The 24661-nt window shown below is 48.5% G+C and overlaps 1 long non-coding RNA gene across 1 annotated transcript in view; it reads left to right on the forward strand.

The window, feature by feature from the left end:
* The window catches only part of LOC139745785 (uncharacterized), a 583323-nt gene extending 560086 nt beyond the window's left edge, over positions 1-23237 (forward strand). The window contains exon 7 of the long non-coding RNA XR_011711955.1: positions 22981-23237. This is a non-coding gene — a long non-coding RNA (uncharacterized lncRNA). The remainder of the gene's footprint in view (positions 1-22980) is intronic.
* The last annotated feature ends 1424 nt before the right edge of the window (positions 23238-24661 follow it).

The following is a 24661-nucleotide window of genomic DNA, read 5'->3' on the forward strand; positions in this document are numbered from 1 at the left end:
GGAAGTCTTACGCACCCACCCGCCTCTGTTGAAAGACAAGAAGGAGAACGAAAAAGGAAAAAAAAAACGAAAAAAGAAAGAGAAAAAGAAAAAAAAAAAAACGTGGCGTGTTTTATCGCATCTGGAGTAAAAGTGTAAACAGGAATTTTTACATTTGCATCCTGTTTACCTTCCCCTTCTCTCTCGCCTCAGACTCGGGGCACAAGACACCTTGCGAATATTCGAAACAGAAGAGGGAAGCATGAAGAAGAGGACTCTTTGAGTAAATTAGTTATTTTACCGAGTAAATTAGTTACTTTACAAGTTTTTTTCTTTTTAATATTTGTAAATTAAGGAAGGGATTGAATGGTTCGTCTGGACGATGCGCGTTCGTGACGACAGAGATGGTCGTCATATGAAAATGGATGAGACAGTTGCCCGTTGTCATTTACACTCGACGTCTTTGTCCCCCCTCGATGTTCTTTGTTATATGTATTTGTTTCTAGTTGCCTCATCTGTTTTTGTTGTCTTTGTTGTTGTTCTTACCTTCCCCTATTGACGTGTTTGGAGCACTGATTGACCCTCTCTATATCGCTTGCCTTTTCTCTTTTTCCTTTCGCTTCTTTTCGTCTCTGTGCTTCGTCCCTTTTCGTCTTTTTTTTTGTCTCTTCGTCTCTTCGCCTCTTCGCCTCTCTCTTCGTCCCTCTTCTTCTCTCTTCCCTATACCGCATTTCGTCCATCTCCCTTTGCCCCCTTTTTCGTCCATACCTTTGTCCCTTTTCGTCCATCCCTTTGTCCCTTTTCCGTCCATCCCTTTGCCCCCTTTTCGTCCATCCCTTTGTCCCTTTTTCGTCCATCCCTTTGTCCCTTTTTCGTCTCTCTATATACATCTTTGTGTTGCCAGTGTGTATCTCACTGCCATCAGTGCCTCTTTCTCTACCGAACTGGTTTTCCTCCTTTGACCTCCCCCCCCCTCACCTCTCTCTCTCTCTCTCTCTCTCTCTCTCTCTCTCTCTCTCTCTCTCTCTCTCTCTCTCTCCCTTGGGTAATTACACCTCCATTACTCCTCCGTGTGAGGCCGTACCGTCCGTTCACCGGCGGCGCTGCTCCTGCCATCACCGGGGGTAATTTTCGAGCGTTGGCTGGTGTCGGAGGGCAGGGGAGAGAGAGAGAGAGAGGGAGAGAGAGAGAGGGAGGGAGAGAGCACAACATAATCTAAAGTTTAACCATTAACTTTGAAGTTACTTGAGAGGCGGACTCCAAACTGGTAGTGAGAGGTCATAAATTATGGAAGGGTTCCTCCAGCCCGACACACATCCTGTGATATTGTTACCCCCAACTGATGCTCGCCTTATTTTAAGTGTCTTCGAGGACATTTTTCGCCGCCTTTTTAAGTCGATCTTTCGTTTTTAAGGCTTTTTTTTTTAGGGTAGTACTCACACCCCCCCCTTTCCCCTTTTTTTATGTGCTTTAAGTATAGTTTGTAAGTTCGTGGTGGTAAGTTTTTGAAGTGATTGCGTTTTGAAGTCCCTTGTGCACGACGGTGCGACCCTTGTGCACGACGTTGCGACCCTTGTGCACGACGGTACGACCCTTAGGTATGATGTCTAGGCCTCTGACCTGAGTTCTTAGAGGGTTAGGTCAGAGGTAACGCCATCATACCAAGGGTTGTGACCTCGTGCTCAAGGGTTGTACCGTCGTGCTCAAGGGTCGTACCGTCGTACTCAAGGATCGTACCGTCGTGCTCAAGGATCGTACCGTCGTGCTCAAGGATCGCACCGTCGTGCTCAAGGATCGAACCATCGTGCTCAAGGATCGTACCGTCGGACTGAAGGGTCGTACCGTCGTGCTCAAGGATCGAACCGTCGTGCTCAAGGATCGTACCGTCGTTTTCAAGGATCGCACCGTCGTGCTCAAGGATCGCACCGTCGTGCTCAAGGATCGCACCGTCGTGCTCAAGGATCGTACCGTCGTGCTCAAGGATCGTACCGTCGTGCTCAAGGATCGTACCGTCGTGCTCAAGGATCGTACCGTCGTGCTCAAGGATCGTACCGTCGTGCTCAAGGATCGTACCGTCGTGCTCAAGGATCGCACCGTCGTGCTCAAGGATCGTACCGTCGTGCTCAAGGATCGCACCGTCGTGCTCAAGGATCGTACCGTCGTGCTCAAGGATCGTACCGTCGTGCTCAAGGATCGTACCGTCGTGCTCAAGGATCGTACCGTCGTGCTCAAGGATCGCACCGTCGTGCTCAAGGATCGTACCGTCGTGCTCAAGGATCGCACCGTCGTGCTCAAGGATCGTACCGTCGTGCTCAAGGATCGTACCGTCGTGCTCAAGGATCGTACCGTCGTGCTCAAGGATCGCACCGTCGTGCTCAAGGATCGCACCGTCGTGCTCAAGGATCGTACCGTCGTGCTCAAGGATCGTACCGTCGTGCTCAAGGATCGTACCGTCGTGCTCAAGGATCGCACCGTCGTGCTCAAGGATCGTACCGTCGTGCTCAAGGATCGTACCGTCGTGCTCAAGGATCGTACCGTCGTGCTCAAGGATCGTACCGTCGTGCTCAAGGATCGTACCGTCGTGCTCAAGGATCGTACCGTCGTGCTCAAGGATCGTACCGTCGTGCTCAAGGATCGTACCGTCGTGCTCAAGGATCGTACCGTCGTGCTCAAGGATCGTACCGTCGTGCTCAAGGATCGCACCGTCGTGCTCAAGGATCGTACCGTCGTGCTCAAGGATCGTACCGTCGTGCTCAAGGATCGTACCGTCGTGCTCAAGGATCGTACCGTCGTGCTCAAGGATCGTACCGTCGTGCTCAAGGATCGTACCGTCGTGCTCAAGGATCGTACCGTCGTGCTCAAGGATCGTACCGTCGTGCTCAAGGATCGAACCATCGTGCTCAAGGATCGCACCGTCGTGCTCAAGGATCGTACCGTCGTGCTCAAGGATCGTACCGTCGTGCTCAAGGATCGCACCGTCGTGCTCAAGGATCGTACCGTCGTGCTCAAGGATCGTACCGTCGTGCTCAAGGATCGTACCGTCGTGCTCAAGGATCGTACCGTCGTGCTCAAGGATCGTACCGTCGTGCTCAAGGATCGCACCGTCGTGCTCAAGGATCGTACCGTCGTGCTCAAGGATCGCACCGTCGTGCTCAAGGATCGCACCGTCGTGCTCAAGGATCGCACCGTCGTGCTCAAGGATCGCACCGTCGTGCTCAAGGATCGTACCGTCGTGCTCAAGGATCGTACCGTCGTGCTCAAGGATCGTACCGTCGTGCTCAAGGATCGCACCGTCGTGCTCAAGGATCGTACCGTCGTGCTCAAGGATCGTACCGTCGTGCTCAAGGATCGTACCGTCGTGCTCAAGGATCGCACCGTCGTGCTCAAGGATCGCACCGTCGTGCTCAAGGATCGTACCGTCGTGCTCAAGGATCGCACCGTCGTGCTCAAGGATCGTACCGTCGTGCTCAAGGATCGTACCGTCGTGCTCAAGGATCGCACCGTCGTGCTCAAGGATCGTACCGTCGTGCTCAAGGATCGCACCGTCGTGCTCAAGGATCGTACCGTCGTGCTCAAGGATCGCACCGTCGTGCTCAAGGATCGCACCGTCGTGCTCAAGGATCGCACCGTCGTGCTCAAGGATCGTACCGTCGTGCTCAAGGATCGTACCGTCGTGCTCAAGGATCGTACCGTCGTGCTCAAGGATCGCACCGTCGTGCTCAAGGATCGCACCGTCGTGCTCAAGGATCGCACCGTCGTGCTCAAGGATCGTACCGTCGTGCTCAAGGATCGCACCGTCGTGCTCAAGGATCGTACCGTCGTGCTCAAGGATCGTACCGTCGTGCTCAAGGATCGTACCGTCGTGCTCAAGGATCGTACCGTCGTGCTCAAGGATCGTACCGTCGTGCTCAAGGATCGTACCGTCGTGCTCAAGGATCGTACCGTCGTGCTCAAGGATCGTACCGTCGTGCTCAAGGATCGTACCGTCGTGCTCAAGGATCGCACCGTCGTGCTCAAGGATCGTACCGTCGTGCTCAAGGATCGTACCGTCGTGCTCAAGGATCGTACCGTCGTGCTCAAGGATCGTACCGTCGTGCTCAAGGATCGCACCGTCGTGCTCAAGGATCGTACCGTCGTGCTCAAGGATCGCACCGTCGTGCTCAAGGATCGTACCGTCGTGCTCAAGGATCGTACCGTCGTGCTCAAGGATCGTACCGTCGTGCTCAAGGATCGTACCGTCGTGCTCAAGGATCGCACCGTCGTGCTCAAGGATCGCACCGTCGTGCTCAAGGATCGCACCGTCGTGCTCAAGGATCGTACCGTCGTGCTCAAGGATCGCACCGTCGTGCTCAAGGATCGTACCGTCGTGCTCAAGGATCGTACCGTCGTGCTCAAGGATCGTACCGTCGTGCTCAAGGATCGTACCGTCGTGCTCAAGGATCGTACCGTCGTGCTCAAGGATCGTACCGTCGTGCTCAAGGATCGTACCGTCGTGCTCAAGGATCGTACCGTCGTGCTCAAGGATCGTACCGTCGTGCTCAAGGATCGTACCGTCGTGCTCAAGGATCGCACCGTCGTGCTCAAGGATCGCACCGTCGTGCTCAAGGATCGCACCGTCGTGCTCAAGGATCGTACCGTCGTGCTCAAGGATCGCACCGTCGTGCTCAAGGATCGCACCGTCGTGCTCAAGGATCGTACCGTCGTGCTCAAGGATCGTACCGTCGTGCTCAAGGATCGTACCGTCGTGCTCAAGGATCGCACCGTCGTGCTCAAGGATCGTACCGTCGTGCTCAAGGATCGTACCGTCGTGCTCAAGGATCGTACCGTCGTGCTCAAGGATCGTACCGTCGTGCTCAAGGATCGCACCGTCGTGCTCAAGGATCGCACCGTCGTGCTCAAGGATCGTACCGTCGTGCTCAAGGATCGCACCGTCGTGCTCAAGGATCGTACCGTCGTGCTCAAGGATCGCACCGTCGTGCTCAAGGATCGCACCGTCGTGCTCAAGGATCGCACCGTCGTGCTCAAGGATCGTACCGTCGTGCTCAAGGATCGCACCGTCGTGCTCAAGGATCGTACCGTCGTGCTCAAGGATCGCACCGTCGTGCTCAAGGATCGCACCGTCGTGCTCAAGGATCGCACCGTCGTGCTCAAGGATCGTACCGTCGTGCTCAAGGATCGTACCGTCGTGCTCAAGGATCGCACCGTCGTGCTCAAGGATCGCACCGTCGTGCTCAAGGATCGTACCGTCGTGCTCAAGGATCGCACCGTCGTGCTCAAGGATCGTACCGTCGTGCTCAAGGATCGCACCGTCGTGCTCAAGGATCGTACCGTCGTGCTCAAGGATCGTACCGTCGTGCTCAAGGATCGTACCGTCGTGCTCAAGGATCGCACCGTCGTGCTCAAGGATCGTACCGTCGTGCTCAAGAAATCACATAGAGAGACAAGAGAGAAAACGTAAGATGGTAAGTAATGAAAATGGGAATGGAAGCTCAGTTCGAGATAGAGTGGGGAAGTAGATCGGCCTGGGATACCCACTGTTGACTCTCTCTCTCTGTCATATTTGGTAAGAAAACTACGTAATAAGGTGCCGCCTACTACTACCATAGCCTTAGGTCCCTTCAACCCATTTCATTCGCTCCTCCACCCAATTTGGTTTTGAGTCATTACGCTCTCGTGCCGTGAGGGTCATTTCGATAATTAGATGGCAGGCTGTCTGATGATAGGTACGCAAATGGACGTAGAAGGTAAGCCTTTATCATAGGGAGACAGTTACTCTTTAATCCAAAATGACCAGAAAATGTTAGAATCTTTGTAGATCTTGGTGTCCCAGACGCTGTGAGTTGTCAAATGACGAAGAATCAACTGAGCATGAAAGTCATCTCTGTCAAAAATTCCCATTTTAGACATCTCAGTGTGTAACATTTCTGCGACGAGTTTTTGGGATTTAAAAAGAGTCGGGAGGGGAAAAAAAAGGTCAAAAATATTCTTCTACCTTTCCCTCTCTCCCCAAAAAAATGTTTTCGTGTTAATGAAGACTGTATTACATATTCGAGTGCCGTCGCTAGCCAGAGATTCGCTGATTGGTCGTCGGGAATTGGCCAATCTGCATCTTAAATTGAGCGATTGGGCAGAGGCGTTTCATCTTCTTGTTGATATACCCGTGCGGCCCGGCATGGCCCTAGACCCAACAAGGGCCGATGTGTTAGGAATCATATATACATTTACGTAAATATATATATATATATATATATATATATATATATATATATATATATATATATATATATGTATATATGTATATATTTATGTATATAATGGTAAGTGTGCTTGACGTGTTCGAGGTTACACTGGGAGAACAAGAGTCACCTTTGGGGATGCTGTAACATCAGGACCGTATAGAATCGTGAAGGAAATTCTCACTCCAAAGGAGTCAGTGTTCATTTCCCTGCTCCTCGAAGTAGCGCAGCCTTGGACCTGCAGGAGCTTCTGGGGAAAAAAGGGAGCTCTGAAGTAGCCCATAGGACGCTTTCAAGGAACCTTGGGGGACAATTATATGGATAGATAGACAGATAGGTTGCTATATATCTATATGAATAAGACGCTTCAGGAATGAGTGATATACGACAGCCCATGTACCAGTTTGCTGTCTTCCTGGTCAACGAGGCGTATATCTCCCAGAATGCGGCTTTTGATAGAGGGGCACCGCTCTCATGATACAGCTAAGATTAATCTATTAATACATCATCTATTGTAGCTCCTCGCCTCCCGTCTTCCTAACCATCGCGTTCAATCTGGCTCGCCATCTTCGTCGTCATATTGATCGCCTCGCTTCGCCGTGCGTTCATTTCTACATCCTGCCTCCGCCTCTCCCGTCCGTATCTGTCTTGTCTGTCTATACGCATCCGTCTCTTCCCCGTCTCTTGCAACCATCACTGGGATGAGAGTGATAAGGGTCCTGTCCATCAACTATAGCCATACTATCCCCTATAGACTCCCATAGTTATCCAGTTATTGCACTCCGCCTTCAGGAGACGAGCTACAGGGTTGGGGTGTTGATGAGGGAGGGGTTGAAGGCCTTGCTGGGGGAGTTGATGAGGGCGTTGCTATGGGGAAAGGGAGGACTGACGGTGTATTAAAGAGGGAAAGTCTTTCAAACTCTTTCTAGATTACGTCTTGTGTATATACATACATCTGTTTGCCTCTCTTTGTAGATAACTAGTTTCTAAATGCCTTTCTATCTCTCTCTCTCTTTATCTATAAGTCTATCTGTATCAGACTGTCTTTCTGTTTAGTTAAACGAAATTGTCTGTATATTCTCAGTCAATATTCTATATGCTTATAATACTTTATACATCTATCTTTCTATATATCTACGTCCTGTAGAGAATGAAGGAAGCGTGTGTGATGCAGGGAAGTGGAAGTCAAGGAAGTGAAAGAAAAGCGAAAGAAAGAAAAAAAAAAAGGAAAGGACTTTGGGAAGGATGTAGAATTCCGGACGTGGAATCCTAGACGCAAGGAGCAATGGGAGAGGGGCACCTCTCTCTCTCTCTCTCTCTCTCTCTCTCTCTCTCTCTCTCTCTCTCTCTCTCTCTCTCTCTCTCTCTCTCTCTCTCTCTCTCTTTTGCCAGGAGTATTAGGTCTCAGACTCGTGTGTATATATAAATGTGATGTTTTGGACAATCACATGTTTACCAAATGGCGTCCTAGTTTCGTCTCTTCGATGTATATCAACTGACTTATATTTCTCTTTCGTGTCTCCCCAGATGATGTGATTATTACACGAATGTGCACTTGGGAACTTATCGTGTTTCATAATCCCCGTGGACCCATAGGAATATATATATATATATACTGTTCCCAGGATAAGAAGAAAGACATCTTGACAACACAGACTTGCCATCTGGTGTGACGTAGACGTCTACATGTAACCCACCAGAGTACATGTTCTCTCCAGCAGGGAGAGTTACGCCTCGTATTCCCCCCCCCCACCAAAAAAGAATATACATTTCACAGACTTTTTCCCGATCCCACGAGAGGTCGCCGCTGGAGAGGTGTGTTTGTTCGCGTTTCTCTCTCTCTCTCTCTCTCTCTCTCTCTCTCTCTCTCTCTCTCTCTCTCTCTCTCTCCCTGGGATCCCACAGAGAAGCCGAAATTTGTGTGTGATGGACTGGAAGCTGGCATGTGTAAGAGGAGAGGTTTGTTGATGCTGGTATGTAGGTGTTTGAGTGTGTCTTTACGATGTTTTCTTTTTTTTTTCTTTTTGGTGTGTGTGTGTGTGTGTGTGTGTGTGTGTGTGTGTGTGTGTGTGTGTGTGTGGAGAGAGGGAGTGGAACAGAACAACATAATCTGGAGAGGAATTGCAAGACGCGACGCTGTCACCCTAAGGCCGAAAGAGAGAGAGAAAAAAAAAGGGAAATTGTTTCTCATTTGACGTGCAGCGAATCTAAGTCCGTTGGGGTGTTCGTGATCCCCCTTGGAGGAAAGGGAAAGAGGTGGGGAAGGGGCATGATGGCTCTTCGCCTATAGTACGTCTCAAACGTCCGGACTCACAGACAGAATCATTTTTACCTTCAGGTCAACTGATGTTCACATACCACCAGGACACGAACCACCATACCCCCTTCCCCGTCAGACGTGACCGGTTCGCATCAGTCATGGGCATAGGCTGGCAGATTCAATCAAATTTGAATATCAGTTGACCTAAAGGCGAGGAAAAAAGGGAGGAAAAAACCCACCTGTCTTTGAGTCCAATGTTTTTTTGTTTTTTTTTTCCTGAGACACGTCCCACGCGCCACTAGAACTGAGGGCCGTGGTCGTCCCTGGATTGAATTACTGTCACTGAGGGGTGGGCTAAGTGTGGCTCCTCTGTAGTGGGAGAAAATACTGGTGATGCGAGTGAAAAGGCAGATGGGGGGGGGGGGGGGGAAAGTTGGAGGGGGTTCGTGAGTGAGGGTGGGAGGGGTGAGAACAGGATAGACTGATTGATAAAGAGGGGGTCGGGGCGGGTGGGTTGTGGTGGAGGGTGGTTGAGGAAAAGACAAAGTGGTCGAGGAGGGTGGAGGGAGGGGGACGTGACCTTCGACCTAACTCGGTAGAGGTCAGGTCGAAGGTCAGAGTGAGGGCTGTAGGGTCATACAGTCGTGTTCTTTAGGCATACCGTCAGGCTCAACGGTCGTACTGACGTGTTCAGAGGTCGCATCGTCGTGTTCAAGGGTCATACAGTTGTGTTCAAGGGTCGTGCCGTCGTGTTCAAGGGTCGTACCGTCGTGTTCAAGGGTCGCGCCGCCGTGTTCAAGGATCGTACCGTTGTGTTCAAGGGTCATACCATCGTGCTCAAGGGTCATACCGCCGTGTCCAAGGCTCGCACCATCGTGCTCAAGGGGCTATGAACACCTGACAGATCATAGGAGGATTGCATCACTCCACCTCCTCCAAACATTCCTGAACGTACTTCTCCCTCAAACTCCAACACCTCCAACATGCCCCTCCAACACAATCTCCATTTCTCAGTTCTCCATGATCATGGTGTTCTCCACACCTCTCCACTCCTCCATTAGCTCTCGTCTTCCACAGTCGTCCACCCACAAGTATTAACCCATTCCTTTATTACACTCCATCTTCCTCCTACCACTCCATCAATCCTTCATCTATTCCTATCCATCTCCTTTCCCTTCTCCATCAATCCTTCAACTGTTTCCATCCTTCTCCTTCTACCACTCCATCAATCCTTCATCTATTCCCATCCATCTCCTTCCCCTTCTCCATCAATCCTTCAACTGTTTCCATCCTTCTCCTTCTACCACTTCATCAATCCTTCATCTATTCCCATCCTTCTTCTTCCCCTTCTCCATCAATCCTTCAACAGTTTCCATCCTTCTCCTTCTACCAGTCCATCAATCCTTCATCTATTCCCATCCTTCTCCTTCCCCTTCTCCATCAATCCTTCAACAGTTTCCATCCTTCTCCTCCTACCACTCCATCAATCCTTCATCTATTCCCATCCTTCTCCTTCCCCTTCTCCATCAATCCTTCAACAGTTTCCATCCTTCTCCTTCTAAAAGTCCATCAATCCTTCATCTATTCCCATCCTTCTTCCCCTTCTCCATCAATCCTTCAACAGTTTCCATCCTTCTCCTTCTACCAGTCCATCAATCCTTCAACTGCTTCCATCCATCAACCCGCCCGGAGGAAGTAGACCTGCGAGTGATGGACATGTTCTGGGGTTTATTTCAGGCCGAGGGTGGACGGGAGAGGGGCGGTCAGCCAACAGTGAGAGGAAGTTGTATGTGGGCACAGATGTGTGAGCGAGGGAGAGGGTCATGGCTGGAGGGTGGGATGGGAGAGGGAAGGTTAGGAGAGGGAAAGAGGCAAGTATGGGAGAGGAGACACTCACTCGTCCGCCCCGCTGGTGGTAAGGGATCAACGTGGACAATAACATTATGGAGAACCAGGAGGGTGAAGAGCAGACGTTTTCTACTTCCCCAGGATCCGACGGTCTCTAGTTCCTTAGGATCCGATGGTTTCTAACTCTCCAGGTGTTGAACGGTCTGTAGTTCGCCTGAACCGGACGGTATCTAGCACTCAAGGTGTTCGAAGGTCTCTTGTTCTCCCTGATCCAGTAGGTCTCTTGTTCTCCTGGGCCGATGGTCTCTACTTTCCCAGGGTCCGAGGGTCTCAAAGACTCCAGGATCCGACCTTTAGCCTTTAGCACTGCAAATGACGGGTTAGGATGCGCTCGCTTCCCACTTTTCAGAGGGGCGTCTCGGGCTTCACTTAAATGGTACTACGCTAAAAGCCTAACCCCCCCCCAAAAAAAAAACGAGGATAGACCAACCACCCTCTTCGCTGCGACAGAGCAAAGGATGATTTATTCATCGTGTCGGTTGTCTGGGTTCATACCTGCGATTCTGATATTGATTTCAGTGATCCTCGCACTGTCAAGAGTCTGCCGGACACTGCCATCACAGTTGCATTGCTCTTTGACTCTCTAAGTTTTTAGTTGGTGTTCAAGTAGACTCATTGATATTCTCATCCAATATACCCTATGTGCAATGAAATGGTCGAGTTTTAGTTGGTGTTCAAGTAGATTCATTGATTTTCTCATCCAATATACCCTATGTACAATGAAATGGTCGAGTTTTAGTTGGTGTTCAAGTAGATTCATTGATATTCTCATCCAATATACCCTATGTGCAATGAAATGGTCGAGTTTTAGTTGGTGTTCAAGTAGATTCATTGATTTTCTCATCCAATATACCTTATGTAAAGTGAAATGGTCGACCGGACAGAGGACATCCTGTTTTGGACGTAATCTGCCTCAGTCTTCCATAGTCTTTTGCGCATCGAGATCCCTGGATCTAGGATGTATGTTTCGCTGTATATCCTCAACAGCAGTTATTGGAATTATACGTCTGGTTCAACCGCAATTATAGGACCTGTGTTCTTGGAAATATCTGGAATCATACGTCTGGAATTATACGTCTGGTTCAACAGCTATTATAGGAACTGTGTTCCAGGAAGTATCTGGAATTATACATCTGGTTCAACAACAATTATAGGACCTGTGTTCCAGGAGGGACGTCAGTATAACACTGTTATATAAACAGCTCGCCATTTGGAGCAGGAAGGTTAAACTGGGGGAGGCCAGAGCAGCACTGAACATAACCCCAACAGCAGGATTTCTCCACCATTACCACCTGCAGGGGTACCACCACCAGCAGGAGCAGCAGCAGCTGTGCCTCTGGCGTTATCTGGTGTTCACAGGTGCCCAAGAGGCCCATAAAACTACTCCAAGTAAGTAGGAACCTGGCTTGGAACCTCGGGCTGGCGAGGCTCGAGGCCTCGTCAGCGCCCCCACACGGCTCCCTCACGTATCTTCCCAGGTAAACAAGAGACGCGTAAAACGGCGGCTGGAAGTCAGTCTGGTGACGTCCAGGAAACGACAAACGGCGACACTTGTGAGGGACTTAAACTTTTGTAACGTCTCGTCTGCTTGCTCACAAGGAATTGTACGACGGACGATCGCCCAAGACGAACGAGAGAAAGACTCACCAAAGCCCTCGACGTGGATCACCATAATGATGTAACCATCAAGGCTGACGTCCAGGAGACATCTTGAGAGGCAACTCTCACCCACCACTCGCTCACGTACGGACGAGTATTACCTCCTCTCCCTCGTCACCTACACACGAGTGGCGAGTGAGGGAGAACCTCTCCCGCTGCTCCTCCTCCTCCTCCTCCTCTCCCTCGCCACGTACACGTGAGTGGTGTGAGAGTGAGAGCCTCTCCCGCTGCTCCTCCTCCTTCTCTCCCTCGCCACATACACGTGAGTGGTGTGAGAGTGAGAGCCTCTCCCGCTGCTGCTCCTCTCCCTCGCCACGTACACGTGAGTGGTGTGAGTGTGAGAGCCTCTCCCGCTGCTCCTCCTCTCCCTCGCCACATACACGTGAGTGGTGTGAGTGTGAGAGCCTCTCCCGCTGCCCTCCTCCTTCTCTCCCTCGCCACATACACGTGAGTGGTGTGAGTGTGAGAGCCTCTCCCGCTGCTCCTCCACACCACATAATGAAAAAGAAAGTCTCCAATTTCATTAGCCACGTCAGCTTCCGTCCCCCCAGCCCAGACAGACACCAACGACCAACAGGTCTACAGGCAACGAGGAAAAGGTAATTTCAGGACCGCCTGCCGTTGTTATGGGGGAGGAGGAAAGGTGTGAGGTTGTGTGGTGTGATCTGGAAGGAAGTGGGGTTACAGTGTGGGATTTAGTGGGGTGTGACCTGGAAGGAAGTGGGGTTACAGTGTGGGATTTGGTGGGGTGTGATCTGGAAGGAAGTGACGTTAGAGTGTGGGGTCTGTGGGGTGTGATCTGGAAGGAAGTGGGGTTAGAGTGTGGGGTTTGTGGGGTGTGATCTGGAAGGAAGTGGGGTTAGAGTGTTGGGTTTGTGGGGTGTGATCTGGTAAGAACTGGGGGTTGGGGTGTGGGTCTGCCGAGCGGGGTTTTTAACTCCGGGTGACCTGAGGTTGGAGTGTGGGTTGGACATGAGGTGGGGGACGATGAGAGAGAGAGAGAGAGAGAGAGAGAGAGAGAGAGAGAGAGAGAGAGAGAGAGAGAGAGAGAGAGAGACTCACGCCACATATACTGCTCCATCAACAAAACTGTTTTCCTCTGCTGTCTTGTCCAACGTATTATCGTCCCTCAGCTGAAACCGTGTTTTCTCATTCTCTCGACTGTGGTTTCTTATCGTCGGTTTCTAATGAGGGGAAACTGAGAAGGCGATCCAGTTTCGGTTCTCTCAATGACGTTACCATTTTGGAGTGTCAATATAGCGTCAATTTGATCCGTCAAGATTGAATCGGATCTGTCAGGTCCTCGTTCATCTGGTGGCGTCTGTTGTCTGTTTTTGGTAGTGTGTGGGAGGTGGTGGATGGGTGTTATGAATTGTGGTAGATGTTCGTGGTTTTGGGGTTGGATGGGAGGTGGTGGATGGGTGTTATGAATTGTGGTAGATGTTCGTGGTTTTGTGGTTGGATGGGAGGTGGTGGATGGGTGTTATGAATTGTGGTAGGTGTTCGTGGTTTTGTTGTGGATGGGTGTTATTAATTGTGGTAGATGTTTGTAGTTTTGTGGTGGATGGGTGTTATGAATTGTGGTAGATGTTCGTGGTTTTGTGGTTGGATGGGAGGTGGTGGATGGGTGTTATGAATTGTGGTAGATGTTCGTGGTTGGTGGTGGTGGTGGGTTTTGGTGTTGGAGGGAGACAGTCGACACCGAGTGATGGTGGTGGTGGTGGTGGCGGAGTTACCAGCAAGTGTTGGAGAAGGACAGAACAGATGGGTATGGACTGACAGACGACCGAGTGTCATTCACACGATTGAGTCTGAAAAGCCACTAGATCTCAGACAACGAGAGTTGAACGAGGGTTTCTTTCATCCTCTCAACGCCCTGTTAAAGACCAGGCTTGTTCATTAACACGGTGCTGTGTTAACTGCTCGAACTTAACACCCTCGCTAACGTAGACTGATGGAAAGAATTGGTCTTTGGAGGCCATATAGGAGAGGGACTCATTCAATAAAGGGTTTGGTTGAGTGTATTAAAAAGTGTAAGTGTGTGTGTGTGTGTGTGTGTGTGTGTGTGTGTGTGTGTGTGTGTGTTGTTGTTGTTGCCTATCTGTAATCTCGTGTTTACGCGTTACAGGGAGGGAGGGAGGCTTGCTACTCATGGGGGCTTCGACTCGTTCAACACTCATAGTTCCATCATTCAGTTTACCCCACTCATGCACTCGACTTATACTGTAACATTTCACGTTGATTTCTTACTTAATTTCATGTTTATTGTCATGTCAAGTCATCTGGAGGTTCTTTCTTTCGGCCTCTTTCGAAGAACTGTTCCGCATTGAGGTATTAAGCTTAGGGAAGCTTAAAAAGCTGTCATCAAGTCACCCCTTACTCTTCGTTCCTCCATGATGAACAAATATATATATATATAGCCTCAGACCTCCCAATGTGACTCATTCCTCTTTAAGTTTAATATCATCTTTGTTGCCTTCCTCTGCACCTCCTCCACAATCCCTAATGCTCCTTCAAGCACGGGGAAGCATATTCAAGCCTTTTGTGCTAATACAGGAGGTGAGAAGGCTGTTGAACAATTCCTTGACTATATTCTTGCATGCGATTTTGTTCTACAGCAAATAATTCGTTTCCTTTATGATTATCCCAATGTGGGACTCTGTCGACAGATTAGGGACGATGTCGACTCCCAAGTCCCTCTCTCTCTCTCTCTCTCTCTCTCTCTCTCTCTCTCTCTCTCTCTCTCTCTCTCTCTCTCTCTCTCGCACACACACACACACACACAAGATTCCTTCAGTTTCATTCCCTGTTGCATGTTATTCATATCGAGGTGGTCTGTCCGTGGATCCCAATTTTCGTCCCTTTTACATTTACACGGGTGGAATTTCATCAACCATGCCACTTTTCGAAGTTTAAAAGTGGCTTAAATTGAGCCCCCCCCCCCCTCGCCACAGTGAGAGCTAAAAGGAAGGGGGGGGGGATTTAGCTTGAAGTGAACCACCCCGCCAAAAGCTAAAAGGCTGGAGGGAAGTAGCTCTCACAAATCACATTAATCATATTTTAGCTGACACAGTCGGGCGGGTGCTAATGCAGGGGTTACATTAGCGTGCATCCGAGACCAGGGTGTGGCCATTACTCCAGGATGGGGGAGTCGGGGTGTCTCGTATATTTTACACATGTTACATGTCTGTGTCAGAGTCACCCTGCTTGTGCTAGCCCTATGGTGGGTGGTTGGTGGTGGTGTTGTAAGTACATCAGCCTCTGCCACAGCCGTGTGTGTTCGAGTGAGGGGGATAGGGTAGGTGTCTGTTATTCTCCGGCAGTTTGTTTGTTTTCGTTTTAAGGTGGTCTGTTTTCACTGCTGTTGCCTCAGTGTAGTGCTGGTTTATCTGTTGCTCTTGTACTGCTCTTTCTCCCTTGATTATCGGCTGTTGCTTGTGCTGTTTCTTTTTCTCTATTGCTGTTCCTTGCTAGTTTTGTTTTCTGTTACACCCTTCCACCCCCACACCATCCCATTTTCTTCTGTTCCCGTCTCTGCTCGAAGTGTTCTACCCTGCTTCTGCTGCGCCGTACGTATCTGCTGCTCTTTCCTCCCTTTCCCCCTGCTGCTGTTGCCTACTTTGCCCCTGCCAATCAACCCCTTGGACCCCACTAAGCCACGACCCCCGATCAGGATAATCTTCAGTGGCTCTGTGCGCCCGCCAGTGAGGGAGAGAGGGAGGGCCACATAATGCCGACATTGTGGGCTATGAGCGTTGTGAGGAGTTGGCCATGCGGCTCATCTCCAGTAATGAGGGAGATGCCCGCCGCTGCCCCTCATATCCTACCTCTCTCTCTACCCCCCCTCAACTCACTCACCCTCCAACCTCCACCACACACGCATATGCTTCCCCAGGTGGCTATGCCTTCCTTCCCCACCAGCCCTCCTCCACTCTTCCTCCCTCCTTCCCCTCCCTCCCCACAAGCCCTGAAGGACCGAGGGGCAGGAGCTGCAGGTCTCGTGGCCTCTGGATCTCGCGGTGACAATTTAACCCCCCAACCCCCCACCCCTCTGTGATGTCACTCTGACGTCAGTGTAAACACCATTCCGCTGATAACAGCCAGGTATTGCCAAGCTGGCAACTCCCATTCCCTCTCTCTCTCTCTCTCTCTCTCTCTCTCTCTCTCTCTCTCTCTCTCTACTCACTGTCCTGACCTTACATCAAGTCGTTAAGGAAGAAAAGAAAGAGAAAAAGGAAGTGAGGATGATGTAGTAGTAGTAGTAGCAGCAGTGGTAAGGAAAGGACTAGCGAGACGCAAGAAAAATTACATGTCATTAAAGTCAAGGTTCCAGATGTACTTTCGTCCCAAATCGCATGAGCACGGCGGCACGACCCTTGGGTATGGTGGTGTAACCTTTGAGATAGACCTTAGGTTAAAGTCCAGGCTATCGTACTCAGGGGTCGTGCCGTCGTGTCCAAGGGTCGTACCCTCGTGCTCAAGGTTCGTATCATTGTGCTAAAGAGTCGTACAGTCGTGCTTAAGGGTGGTGCCGTCGCGTTCAAGGGTCGTACCGTCGTGCTCAAGGGTCGTACCGTCGCGCTCAAGGGTCGTACCGTCGCGCTCAAGGGTCGTACCGTCGCGTTCAAGAGTCGCACCGTCGCGCTCAAGGGTCGCACCGTCGCGCCTCAAGGGTCGTACCGTCATGCTCAAGGATCCTACCGTCGTGCTCAAGGGTCCTACCGTCGTGCTCAAGGGTCGTACCGTCGCGCTCAAGGGTCATACCTTCGCGCTCAAGGGTCGCAACTTGCTACTGAAGACGGACCAAAATAAGACTCTTATATCCATAGATAAAAAGGAATATCCTCGACCCATTTCTTGATATGAAATTTCACCCCATTCTATTTTCTTCATGAAAAATACAATACCTTTCGAGGAAGATCTTATTTTTCTTCCCTTTTTTTTGAATTTTTTTTTTCATTTCCGTCACTGCGTTTTTTTCTTCCATTTTTTATTTTTTTTTTTCATTTCCGTCACTGCGACGCATTGCATGGGGGACTCCACTTCTCTTTCCTACATGAGCGGGGGCCTCTGGACGAGTCGTACATAATCTATATATGACAGGTTGACGGTCGTCAGAGAGACAGGCAGGTCCGGGAGAAGCCCACTCAATCACAGACGAAGTCCGGAACTCAAGGCGTCTCGTAAGAGCTATCAGCCCACTGTCAGCCTGAAAGGATGCGTCTTTATGGCCTATTCTCTCACTTCCTTGAGTGGTTTATGACACCTCCCTCCTCCTCCTCCTCCCTCCTTATATCGACCAAGGGACAGTGATACCAGAACACAAACACCTCGACACGCCAAGAGGGAAGAACGTATTCCGCGACTCTCAGAGCAACATGCCGACCATAAGGCCTTTATAATAATCGATAAATTTGGAGATTAACGACTCTTTTCACCTACCAAATATTTGCTATATTATATGAGAGTAATTTTGAGTGATTGTTGACACAGGATATGGCCATAGTTGGCATCACCGTCCGTGTAAGAGCAGATAAACACAGTGGTATTGCCAAACCTAAAGTTGGGCCTCTCGCTCTTGGCCCTTCAACGCCCCGGGCGTCATCATCCGCATCTGTCGACCAATATTTACCCCTATTACCGCGCCACCGGACACATCACGGAGGCCAGATACACCTCAGGGAGTGAGGGCGGCGCGTCTGCAAGAGATGTTCGGAGTTGGGCCGTTGTGGACCATGAAGGCAAGAATGATTCCGGCTTCGCCTCTCAAGTAACGAGGCTGTGGGGGACGACCAGACTTGATGGTTATTGGCTGCTGGGGTTAGGTGGGTGTGTAGGGGGAAGGGTGAGGGTTCTGTGGGTGGGGAGGAAAGAGAGGTTGGGGGTTTAGTGGGGTTTCGGTGGGGGTTAGTGGGGTTTCGGTGAAGGTTGGGGTTGGTGGGTGGTGATGGTACGTGTCGTGGGGGAGGTGGGGATCAGTGGGTGATTGTGGGGGTCAGTGGGGGTTGATAGTGGGGATCAGTGGGTGATTGTGGGGGTCAGTGGGGGTTGATAGTGGGGATCAGTGGGTGATTGTGGGGGTCAGTGGGGGTTGATAGTGGGGATCAGTGGGTGATTGTGGGGGGTCAGTGGGGGTTGATAGTGGGGATCAGTGGGTGATTTTGGGTGTCACTGGATCATGGGGTCAGTGGGTGGTGGTAAGAGTCAGGGGGGGGCAGGTGGACACAATCCAGGGCACATGCGAAGCTCAGCTCGTGGTAGAACAAGAGTGGAGTACAGCTTAGAGCTTAGTGGATGATTCAAGCTTGAAATGAGCATAAGAGTCGACTGTGACTCGGTAAAATAATTTCCATCATCAGTTTTTTTTTTTCCTTGTATCTTCGTCTTCAAACCAACAGGCGGGCCTCAGTGCCCATCTTAATTAATTAGAATTCCTTCGCCATCACCAACGTTGATATTAATGTCAGATCTCCCTCTCAAGATAATCCAAGTCTCCGAGGAAAAAGTTTCTGGTCAAACAAAAGAGAATCAAGAAGAGTTGGAGCCTCCATAAGTTGGAGGATACAATGCCTTTCTTTTGAGACCTATTGAGAGGCATTCGGAACACTCCTCGATTCTCTTCATCTAAATGTTCAGCTGTGTTTTATTAAGGGGGATCAGATGTTTTTATACTTACTGAATTTATCATATATATTTGTGTATATATATATATATATATATATATATATATATATATATATATATATATATATATATATATGTATATAAATTTCGTTCCAGCCTTGTCTCTGGCCAGTGCATTCGTAATTTGAATCTTATATGTCAAATCTCATTGAAGGAGGACTTTGAAAGTTCACTGGCATGCTTTCACTTTCGGAGTGTTAAAGTATTCAGAGAATGAGTTCAGTGCAGACGCCACGAATGAATCAGACGAAAACAGGCGTGTATGTCTGTCTCGCTGTCTGACTGACAATTGGGAAGTCCTGAGCATCCGGAGGAATAGTGAGCCATCGGCCAAAAGTGTATAAATACATACACAAGAGTCCTGAATGTGTAATGAATAATTTTCCAATGTCTTGTGGGGGGGGGAGATAGGCAGCACGGCCTCGTTCTTCACGCTGCGGGGAGTGAGTGCTCTGGCCGATAGTATTGACAAGAGCATGAGTTACGCCTCCTGAGCGGGCCGGGAGACGGAGCCGAAATTTTGAGCATATTGTCCAAAGAGGAGAGAAAGATGTTTCGTTGGGGTGGATGGTGTTTGTGTGTGTGTGTGTGTTGGGGGGGGGGGGGGGGGGGGGCATGGTGGAATTTTGCTCAGACGGGCAATTAGGAAATGTAATTTCGGGGGGTCTTGGGTTCGAATCGTGTGGCCCTCAAGATAATTCCAGTGGAAATGGTATCAGATACGTAGGAAAAAGCTGTTTACGAATGATGTCATACAGAAGTATGTACATAGACTAGTCCAAAGGCCAAGAGATGAAAGATTTACTGTATACAGGTCCTCAGTTATATGTAATCTACATGACACAGGTCCTCGTGTTATATTTCATCTACATGACACAGGTCCTCAGTTATAGGTCATGTACATGACACAGGTCCTCAGTTATAGGTCATCTACATGACACAGTTCCTCAGTTATGTGTCATCTACATGACACAGGTCCTCAGTTATAGGTCATCTACATGACACAGGTCCTCGTGTTATATGTCATCTACATGACACAGGTCCTCGTGTTATGTGTCATCTACATGACACAGGTCCTCGTGTTGAAGATCATCTGCATGACAAAGACCATCGAATAAGAGACGATTTGCATGACACAAAGATACTCCCGTTGAAAGATAACTCACTTTCGTATCCTTCGCTCAAAAATGATGGGAGGGAAAAAAAAGAATTTTCCCCCCTCCTCCTCCTCCCCCAGTGTCGTATACCAGCGAGGAAAACCCTTTTTGCTGTTATTTGTGACAACATACATCACTTCCCAGCATGGCTGGCGCGCTGTACACACACACACACACACACACACACACATCAGACTTCACCTTCGCATTCGTAATGGGAGTTCGGATTCGACTTTCGTCACCAGTTAGTGGTAATCATTTTCACGTAGGATCAGAACCTTCTTTCGTAATGGAGTTTGGATTCGACTTTCGTCTCCTGTTAGTGTTGATCACTTTCACGTAGGATCAGAATAACTGAGAGGATATTATCTGATCCAGAAAGCCTCTTTTAAGTGGAAGTTATAAACCCCCGAGTCGGTTTTAAACCCTCTTAGCCAAGGCCCCTTGAGTTGTCTTATAGCTGCTTATAAGAGGCCAAGACCTTCTGAACCACTTGTCTTTTGAGTCTGTCAGTCAACTAGTGCGTTAGGAAGTGGACGCACTCAGGTTATACAAGTCTATGGATCACTCAGAAGGACTTTTGGTAAATTCGGGGCAAGGAATGGAAGCTGTCTTGAGCATCGCAAGGGAGAAAGTTCAATCGAGATGGGTCTTGAGATTCGATCTTAAGTGAATCGTGGTTGATAGCCTTCATGACCCTAGTGAATGCGGATGCCATTCTGAAAGAACGAGGAGAATCGGATGGGCAGGTCAGTGTCGTCTGAATGTCTCTGATGGGCAGGTCAGTGTTGTCTGAATGTCTCTGATGGGCAGGTCAGTGTCGTCTGAATGTCTCTGATGGGCAGGTCAGTGTCGTCTGAATGTGTGTGTGAAATTGAGGGAGCTTCGGTAATTGAGCCGGATGCGGGAGGAGTGTGAGTAACCACCGGATGTGGCCGGATACCCATCGATCATAACCGGATATTTCTAGCTTCTCCCACTGTCTAAAAATAGGACGAATATGAAAAATGTATTTGTTACACGAAGGGAGGTCTGTGTGCGGACCACCACAGAACCGAACGAGACTTACAGCCCAACTTTCGAAGCTGAGAAGGCCTTGATAAGGATGGGGGGGGGGGGGGCCTTCAAGCTGGCAGTATAGCCAAGACTCGTTTTCTCATCGTTTGTGGAGCGCTTGAGCCTTAGTGATGTGGGGGAGCGCGCTCCTGGTCTAGTGTCTGTCACGATTGGTAGGAGAGAGACTTTTGACCCCTCTTCGGTTGCTGATTCGGGAGGAGTTATTGATTGGGGTTTAAACCAAGAGACGTTTGTGAGGTTCGACCAAGTTCCGTGGAGAACTGGTCGACTGTTATTCAGGTTTTTGTCCTTTTGAAACGGTAGTGGTTGACTGGTATAGGGATCGAACCATTCCACTGGTCGATTGGTATGATAGTACAACCCACCCATTCCAAGTGGTTGACTGGTGTGGCAATCGACCCATTCTAGTAGCCTGCATTATGGAAGTCTGCCCATTCCCAGTGGTCGACTGGTCTGAGAGTCGACCTATTCCATTGGCCGATTGGTATGAGAATCGACTCGTCCACCAGGCATTGGTCGACTGGTATGACACCGACTTCATCTGTGTCCAAAGAAAAACATGTCTTAAATCAAGAGGACATAAGTGTTGGAATGTAATGGACACAAGACTCTGTAGCAGAGAAACAAATACAATGTCTCCTCTGAGTTTTTTGTCTGTTTTTAGGGAAGGCGAGATCTCCCTTTTTTTTTTTTTATCAATCCCTAAAGTTTTTCGGAAGGCCCTAAAGACCTAAGGGTCTTGCTGGCCATCCAAGGAACTTCCTACAAATCAAGGTCTCTGTTCCAGGAACCACATTTACGAAAAAAACGAGATTTCCTGTGAATGGAGAGGTTTTCTGTTTCTGGAGACGGGATTGATTTTCACAAAAAGAATATAGAAATGGTCGTTTAGCCTTTATACATTGTTTCCGTTTCGGTTTAGAGGACCATTACTTCTTGCGTTCGATCCCGGGGTCTTCAGGATTTACCACGAGAGATCTGGAACCAGTGCGCCACCGTAGGAGAAGCGGCCTCAATTCCAGAGATTGTTGTCATTCGAGAGGTTATATTCAGTTGCACCCGTGCCCTCCCTCAGTTCTCATTCAGTTGCACTCGTGCCCTCCCTCAGTTCTCATTCAGTTGCACTCGTGCCCCCCCTTCAGTTCTCATTCAGTAGCACTCGTACCCCCTCAGTTCTCATTCAGTTGCACTCGTGCCCCCTCACTCAGTAAGTAAACATAAGGGGAAGCGGACGGCGAGAGAGAGAGAGATTCAGTAGAAATTTAAGTTAATTTATGGCTTGATTGGCATCCAACACAGACACAGCGAGGCACAGTTAATACACGAGATATCTAAATTCTCTGAGAATTATATGCAGTTTCGTAAAACCGTCTCGATTTTCAGATCTATACACAGTGCTATAGACGTCTGTATTTTCAGAGGGAGATAGAATATATATGTACACGGCGTAAAACTATATATAGATTATCTTAAAGCCGAGGGGAGTGAAAAAAGAAGGATCGAAACCCATCCTGGCTAGAGGAAGTAAAGCAGTTGTTGGAGTAGTGATTATACATGTTCCCTCAAACTGTTCCCTGCTGGTGTTTGCATATTAATCTGTTGACCTGCTGTTTGGCATTCAAATTGTTACAGCAGATTACTAGGTACGGGATGTAGTTGACTTAGGCTATTATTGTTGTTTTGAACTGTATGAGTGAAATGATTTAATGCATTTCTGAGAAGTTATATATATATATATATATATATATATATATATATATATATATATATATATATACCTTAGCCACAGCCAGGTACCTTGTTTATCTGCCAGACCCTCCCTAGAGGAGGATAAACAGCTAGGGTGAGTACCACCACCCGTGTTTCTCACCACCACTGGCAACATACAGTGCCAGAGAAAGCATCCCAGAGTGTAACAGTCACATATTAAGACACATGTATATCTCACGTATCTTTATAGTATGGTGTCTGGTGATTTAGGCAATAAATAGATCTCATTGTTCTTTTCTTCCCTCTACAGACGGATGGCGCCATGGCTGAACGGTTCTTGGAGACTCGCTTGAATGAAGACATACCAAACCCTGGAATCCCTGGGCCTCACCGCTACAGGAATTCTACAAACCCCTTCCCATTGATAACCGCGACAGTTAACACGGCAGATAACGATGATATCTTATCACATGGTGTTGAAAAATAAAGATAGAGACGGAAAGCGAAAGGATTTTCGTCTTTCTAGGCTCGACCACACTGTCGAGATGGCTCTTCACCAGTCGCAATGCAAAGGTAAGAAACATTACGGTTAATATTCCAGTGCAGTTGAGAATTTCATATGCAAATGATGGAGGGATTGTACTTTGATGTGAGGAGTAGTTAGACGTGTGATAAGAATCGATGTGACAGTTTAGATTGCTTTGAGTTAGAGCAAAGACTGCATTTGATATTGTTCTTAAAATGGTTTGGTTTTGTCTTTGGTGTAGTTGCCAGCCGAAGAAAGTGGAATTAACACACACACACACACACGCACACACACACACACACACACACATATATATATATATATATATATATATATATATATATACTCAAAATGACTCTATTAAAAAGGATAGCTCAGGCTCTGCTACCATACACATCTGTAAGTCTGAACACAAAAATTTCTTAGAAAAAGATCCTTTGAGTAAGATGCGTTGTACAAAACTGTAGGAAACGCTACAATACGTGGAGCTTGTCCGAGTGAGACGCTGGTGTTGCGTTTGCGTCCGGTCGTAAAAAAAAAACACACGGGAAAATTCCTTTTAATAAGCTGGGGCTTAAAGCGTAATTAAAACTTATAATGCTTCGTAAATGGTGATGTTAACGTGATATGACCTGAATATTTTGCTTCTCAGACGGATGGAATATATGTATATATATATATATATATATATATATATATATATATATATATATATATATATTTTTGCTTTGTCGCTGTCTCCCGCGTTTGCGAGGTAGCGCAAGGATACAGACGAAAGAAATGGCCCAACCCACCCTCATACACATATATATACATGCGTCCACACACCCAAATATACATACCTACACAGTTTTCCATGGTTTACCCCAGACGCTTCACATGCCCTGATTCAATCCACTGACAGCACGTCAACCCCGGTATACCACATCGCTCCAATTCACTCTATTCCTTGCCCTCCTTTCACCCTCCTGTATGTTCAGGCCCCGATCACACAAAATCTTTTTCACTCCATCTTTCCACCTCCAATTTGGTCTCCCACTTCTCCTTGTTCCCTCCACCTCCGACACATATATCCTCTTGGTCAATCTTTCCTCACTCATTCTCTCCATGTGCCCAAACCATTTCAAAACACACTCTTCTGCTCTCTCAACCACGCTCTTTTTATTTCCTCACATCTCTCTTACCCTTACGTTACTCACTCGATCAAACCACCTCACACCACACATTGTCCTCAAACATCTCATTTCCAGCACATCCATCCTCCTGCGCACAACTCTATCCATAGCCCACGCCTCGCAACCATACAACATTGTTGGAACCACTATTCCTTCAAACATACCCATATACCCATATATATATATATATATATATATATATATATATATATATATATATATATATATATATATATATATATATATATATATATCAGTGAGACTGCGTTGGCAGGGTTAGTCCAGTAGCC

This window comes from Panulirus ornatus, chromosome 62, assembly GCF_036320965.1.
Source record: "Panulirus ornatus isolate Po-2019 chromosome 62, ASM3632096v1, whole genome shotgun sequence".
Classification (NCBI taxonomy): Eukaryota; Metazoa; Arthropoda; class Malacostraca; order Decapoda; family Palinuridae; genus Panulirus; species Panulirus ornatus.